A 6,000-nucleotide genomic window follows, 5' to 3' on the forward strand; every position below is an offset into this window, starting at 1 on the left:
ACATGGGCTTTCCACAGGAACAGGGGAACTCAAATTTTCACTGGACTTTTTCCTTCCTCTGACTCGTAAACATAGAACTTGGATTGCTGATGATCATGCAATTGTGTCTCAGCTTTGAAATGTCAATTATCATTTTTCTACAGAACCTTTTGAAATGTGACAGTATCTCTTATGTGAACCAATTCCTCAGCTTCCTCCTGTATCACAATTTCCTTTGATGACAATTCAGTTTTGTTTTGAAACATCTGACACATGTTTTAAAGGAAAATTTCATAGTCTTATAAAAATCATGAAGTTAAAAAACACAAGAATTCTGAGCAGATCAAAAGAAAGATCTCAAATAGGATCTGCAAAAAGTGACCCCAGGTAATTTTATTTATCAAAGCCTGAGGGTTCATCTTTCCCTGACCATTTTTACCTAAGTCTCTAATGGAAACTGCGGTTTCCACCATTGCAGCTACATATCTTTTATAAAGTTAATAAGTTGTACTTTTCAAGATATATACAACCAACATTGGACAAGAATATTAAAATTTGAGAAATAATCATTACATGAAATCTTACATAATTATTGATACTGTATCTCGATGTTTCTGTAGAGATTGATTAAATCAGGCTATCAGTGATCAAACATGAACTGTGAAGAGGATGCTCACATGAGGTCTTTAGACAATAAAATTTTTGCACTTGAATGAGTATATCATGCGTGATATTTAAAATTTAAGAACCATAACTTCTTAAAGTCAAAGCTTATATTAATTCAAAAATATTTATAGATCACTGTTTCTGTATTTGAGCCTCATTCTATTCTTACCATTGAACTCTTTTCTATAGATTGTGTTCTGCAGCACAATAGAATTAAGTCCTCCTGGCCCATTAGATGCTGGGGTTCTATGTTTTTGATGTGATTGTCCAAGTACAATCTTGGCCAGGGGTGACACATAATTTGAGAACTGTGTTTTCCTTCATACACAAATGAACTTGTTTTCTGGTGGTGATTGAAATTGTCAGATTATTTGGTGGACAAATAGGAAAAGATTCCTTCCTACACCGTTGGTGGGAATGTAAATTGGTGTATCTACTAAGGAGTGGGATCCACTATAGTATTCTTCCCTGGAGAATCCCATGGACAGAGTACCCATGCAGGCTACAGTCTATGGAGCCGCAAGAGATGGACATGACTGAGTGACTAAGTACACAGAACACTAGAACACTATGGAGAAGAGTATGGAAGTTCTTGTAAAAACTAAAAATAGAGCTACCATATGACCCTGCAACCCCACTCCTGGAGAAAACCATAATACAAAAACTTACATTAATTCCGATATTCATAGCAGCACTGTTCACAATCGCCAAGACATTGAAGTAACATAAATGTCCATTGACAGTGGAATGGATAAAGAAGATGTGGTACATTTGTACAATGGAATATTCAGTTCAGTTCAGTTCAGTTGCTCAGTCGTGTCCAGTTCTTTGCGACCCCATGAATCGCAGCACACCAGGCCTCCCTGTCCATCACCAACGCCCGCAGTTCACTCAAACTCACGTCCATCGAGTCAGTGATGCCATCCAGCCATCTCACCCTCTGTTGTCCCCTCCTCCTCCTGCCTTCAATATTTGCCAGCATCAGGGTCTTTTCCAATGAGTCAACTCTTCGCATGAGGTGGCCAAAGTACTGGAGTTTCAGCTTTAGCACCATTCCTTCCAAAGAAATCCCAGGGCTGATCTCCTTCAGAATGGACTGGGTGGATCTCCTTGCAGTCCAAGGGACTCTCAAGAGTCTTCTCCAACACCACAGTTCAAAAGCATCAATTTTTCGGTGCTCAGCTTTCATCACATATGTACATGACCACAGGAAAAACCATAGCCTTGACTAGACGGACCTTTTTTGGCAAAGTAATGTCTCTGCTTTTCAATATGCTGTCTAGGTTGGTCATAACTTTCCTTCCAAGGAATAAGCGTCTTTTAATTTCATGGCTGCAGTCACCATCTGCAGTGATTTTGGAGTCCAAAAAAATAAAGTCTGACACTGTTTCCACTGTTTCCCCATCTATTTCCCATGAAGTGATGGGACCAGATGCCATACAATGGAATATTACTCAATCATAAAAACTAATGAAATAATGCCATTTGCAGCAACATGGATGGGCTTAGAGACTATCATACTAAGTGAAGCCAGTCAGACAGGGAAACATAAATATTATATGGCATAACTTATATGTGGACTCTAAACAAATGAACTTATTTACAAAACGGAAACAGAGTCATAGATATAGAAAATAAGCTTATGGTTACCAAAGGGGAAAGCATGGAGGGATAAATTAGGAGTTTGGGATTAACATATATGCACTTCTGCTGCTGCTGCTGCTGCTAAGTCGCTTCAGTCGTGTCTGACTCTGTGCGACCCCACAGATGGCAGCCCACCAGGCTCCCCCGTCCCTGCTATTCTCCAGGCAAGAACACTGGAGTGGGTTGCCATTTCCTTTTCCAATGCATGAAAGTGAAAAGTGAAAGTGAAGTCGCTCAGTCGTGTCTGACCCTCAGTGACCCCATGGACTGCAGCCCACCAGGCTCCTCCATCCATGGGATTTGCCAGGCAAGAGTACTGGAGTGGGGTGCCATTGCCTTCTCCATATATGCACTACTGTATATAAAATATATAACCAATAGGGCCTACTGTAGGGACACCAATAGGACACGACTGAAGCGACAGGGAACTATACTCAATATCTCATAATAACCTACAATGGAAGATAATGTAAAAGAAGAATATATATATATATATATGCATAATTGAATCACTTTGCTGTACATCTGGAAAAGTAAACTGAGGAAGATTTCTCCAGAATTGAATTACCACTAATACCACTAATCCTCAAAGTCCATTCCTGCTCAATCAGCAAACCACACAGGCAACCACATGAACTCTCTTCCTCTCCTACTGAAAACCAACGGAAGCCCATCTGGCTGGACATAACAGATCTTGGCTTGCAAAAAGATCCTTTGACTTTTCCATGGCATCACCTATATTTTGTCTTCTCTCGGTGAGAGAGCCAGTCCCCTTTGCTGAGATATTTCAGTCTAGGGCTCCAATACATGGGTATTCTTATCCTCATAGGTCCTCAGAGAAACCATCCCTATATCCAGTGCTGGGGGTCTCCCTAGTTATGTCTTTCCTGTCAATTATTATTGAGTGAAATCTACCTCATTATATAAGGAAATCTCTGGATAAGAACCCTGTTTCTTCCTCTGTTCTGGCACACCCTCTTCCCCTTGAGAAGAGCCTGTGCTAAAGTCCTGAGCACAGACCATCACACTCTTGGAGCAGACTCTTCTCATGGGGAAGAGGTTGTGTCAGATCCTCAGAATTTCCCCTGCTTCTCAGCACCCTTCTCCCAGGGCTGGACTCATCACTTTCAAACTTCAGCAGAGTCATCTATTTTAATATTGCTATGAATTATTCTGTGTTAAAATACTTGAACAAATACTGAACTTAATCTGTAGAGAATAGTCAGAATGCAGTTGATGAATTTCTAAGAAAAACTGGGAATAATAACATCTAAAATGCTTAATAATCCATCGACATCATCAACAGTCTTTATAGAAAACTATTAACCTGTCTATTTCTAACCTCACATTTTTTTGTCACTTCATGGAATGAAGGATGAGTGATCTATGGTTTTCCATAGCGATGAGATTACTTGAAGTATCAGTGCAAAGATTGAGCTGCAAAGATATTTGTCTTGTATTACTTGTCTAGTGAAAGATTTTAAGCTGACTACTTTATCAAATTTGCACCCTGGTGAGCATTCATACCCCTTGGTTTTGTGAAAGAATTATTTCAACCTAGTTCAATAACATGTTCAACAGAGAAGAATCTCTGATATTGTCTAACCTAAAGATTTTCTCCCTTTAATCCAAAGAGGATTACCAGGGCTCTTAAAGACACACCTGTGTCCAAGCTTCCCCTGAGTTCAGTAATGTCTTGATATATGGCAGTTCTGTTGATTTTCTGTGTTGCAACCTCGTAGGATACATAAGAATACATCAATAAAGGGTCAAGCATTTCTGTTGACAGTGAATATTATACATGTGTTTCTTTATATATATATATATATTTTTTTTTTTTTTTTTTTACTTTACAATATTGTATTGGTTTTGCCATACATCAACATGCATCAGCCACAGGTGTACATGTGTTCCCCATCCTGAACTCCCCTCCCACCTCCATCCCCATACCATCCCTCTGGATCATCCTAGTGCACCAGCCCCAAGCTTCCTGTATCCTACATCCAACCTGGACTGGCGATTGGTTTCTAATGTGATATTATACATGTTTTAATGCCATTCTCCCAAATCATCCCACCCTCGCCCTCTCCCATAGAGTCCAAAAAACTGTTCTATACATCTGTGTCTCTTTTGCTGTCTCGCATACAGGGTTGTCATTACCATCTTTCTAAATTCCATATATATGTGTTAGTATACTGTATTGGTGTTTTTCTTTCTGGCTTACTTCACTCTGTATAATAGGCTCCAGTTTCATCCACCTCATTAGAATTGATTCAAATGTATTCTTTTTAATGGCTGAGTAATATTCCATTGTGTATATGTACCATAGCTTTCTTATCCATTCATCTGCTGATGGACATCTAGGTTGCTTCCATGTCCTGGCTATTATAAACAGTGCTGCGATGAACATTGGGGTACACATGTCTCTTTCAATTCTGGTTTCCTTGGTGTGTATGCCCAGCAGTGGGATTGCTGTGTCGTATGGCAGTTCTGTTTTCAGTTTTTTAAGGAATCTCCACACTGTTCTCCATAGTGGCTATACTAGTTTGCATTCCCACCAACAGTGTGAGAGGGTTCCCTTTTCTCCACACCCTCTCCAACATTTATTGCTTGTAGACTTTTGGATCGCAGCCATTCTGACTGGTGTGAAATGGTACCTCATTGTGGTTTTGATTTGCATTTCTCTGATAATGAGTGATGTTGAGCATCTTTTCATGTGTTTGTTAGCCATCTGTATGTCTTCTTTGGAGAAATGTCTATTTAGTTCTTTGGCCCATTTTTTGATTAGGTCATTTATTTTTCTGGAATTGAGCTGCAGGAGTTGCTTCTTTTTAAAGCCCCAAGATAAAGTTTTCAACAGTATTATATTCACAATAGCGTATTATAAAACTGTAACAGTATAGTATAAGAATGAATGACTATGTAGGAAAGATGACTGATATTTACATAAGCCATAAAAGCTAGAAACAACATGTTGCATAAATAACTATGGGAGTGACCATTGTAATCATTACTAACAGAATGCATTTAACAGAGGAAGTTGTTTGACGGGACAGTGATGTGAAAGGAAGATCAAAATGTAGTCAGTATTAACAAGAGGCTTTCTAAAATCGAGGCAGGAGGCCACTGAGGAAGTATAACTTCTGTAGGTCTCAGCACAGATGGGGTCAGAACTTTGGCCACTTATTGTCTTAACACAGGGCACCTGCCCAGTGTTCCAGAAACTCAAGCTGCTTACTGAATACTTACCCTAAATAACTTGTGTCACCCTATGCCTTAAGGACAAATGCTTTCTTTCCATTATAATTCTTGCCTAACAAGTTTAACAGCCTCATGACTTTTGCCTTTATAAGCTCCTGACTCTCTCTTTCCTTGAATGTTCTCAGTTTAACCCAATTCTGTGTCTCCTGAGTTACAATCCCTAAGAGCACAAATGAACTTTTTTCTTATCTGCAGCCTTCTGCATTTCTTGGTCAACATGGATGATCAACTCTACAATAGTAATATAAGTTATTGTTGTTGTTATTCAGTCTCTAAGTCATGTCTGACTATTTGCAACCCCATTAACTGCATGCAGCACATGAGGCTTCTCTGTCCTTCACTATCTCCTGCTGCTGCTGCTGCTGCTAAGTCGCTTCAGTTGTGTCCGACTCTGTGCGACCCACAGATGGCAGCCCACCAGGCTCCCCCGTCCCTGGGATTCTCCAGGCA

Source organism: Bos grunniens, chromosome 9 (assembly GCF_055505025.1).
Source record: "Bos grunniens cultivar Pamir isolate PY7600 chromosome 9, Bosgru_T2T1.0, whole genome shotgun sequence".
In the NCBI taxonomy this organism is placed as follows: Eukaryota; Metazoa; Chordata; class Mammalia; order Artiodactyla; family Bovidae; genus Bos; species Bos grunniens.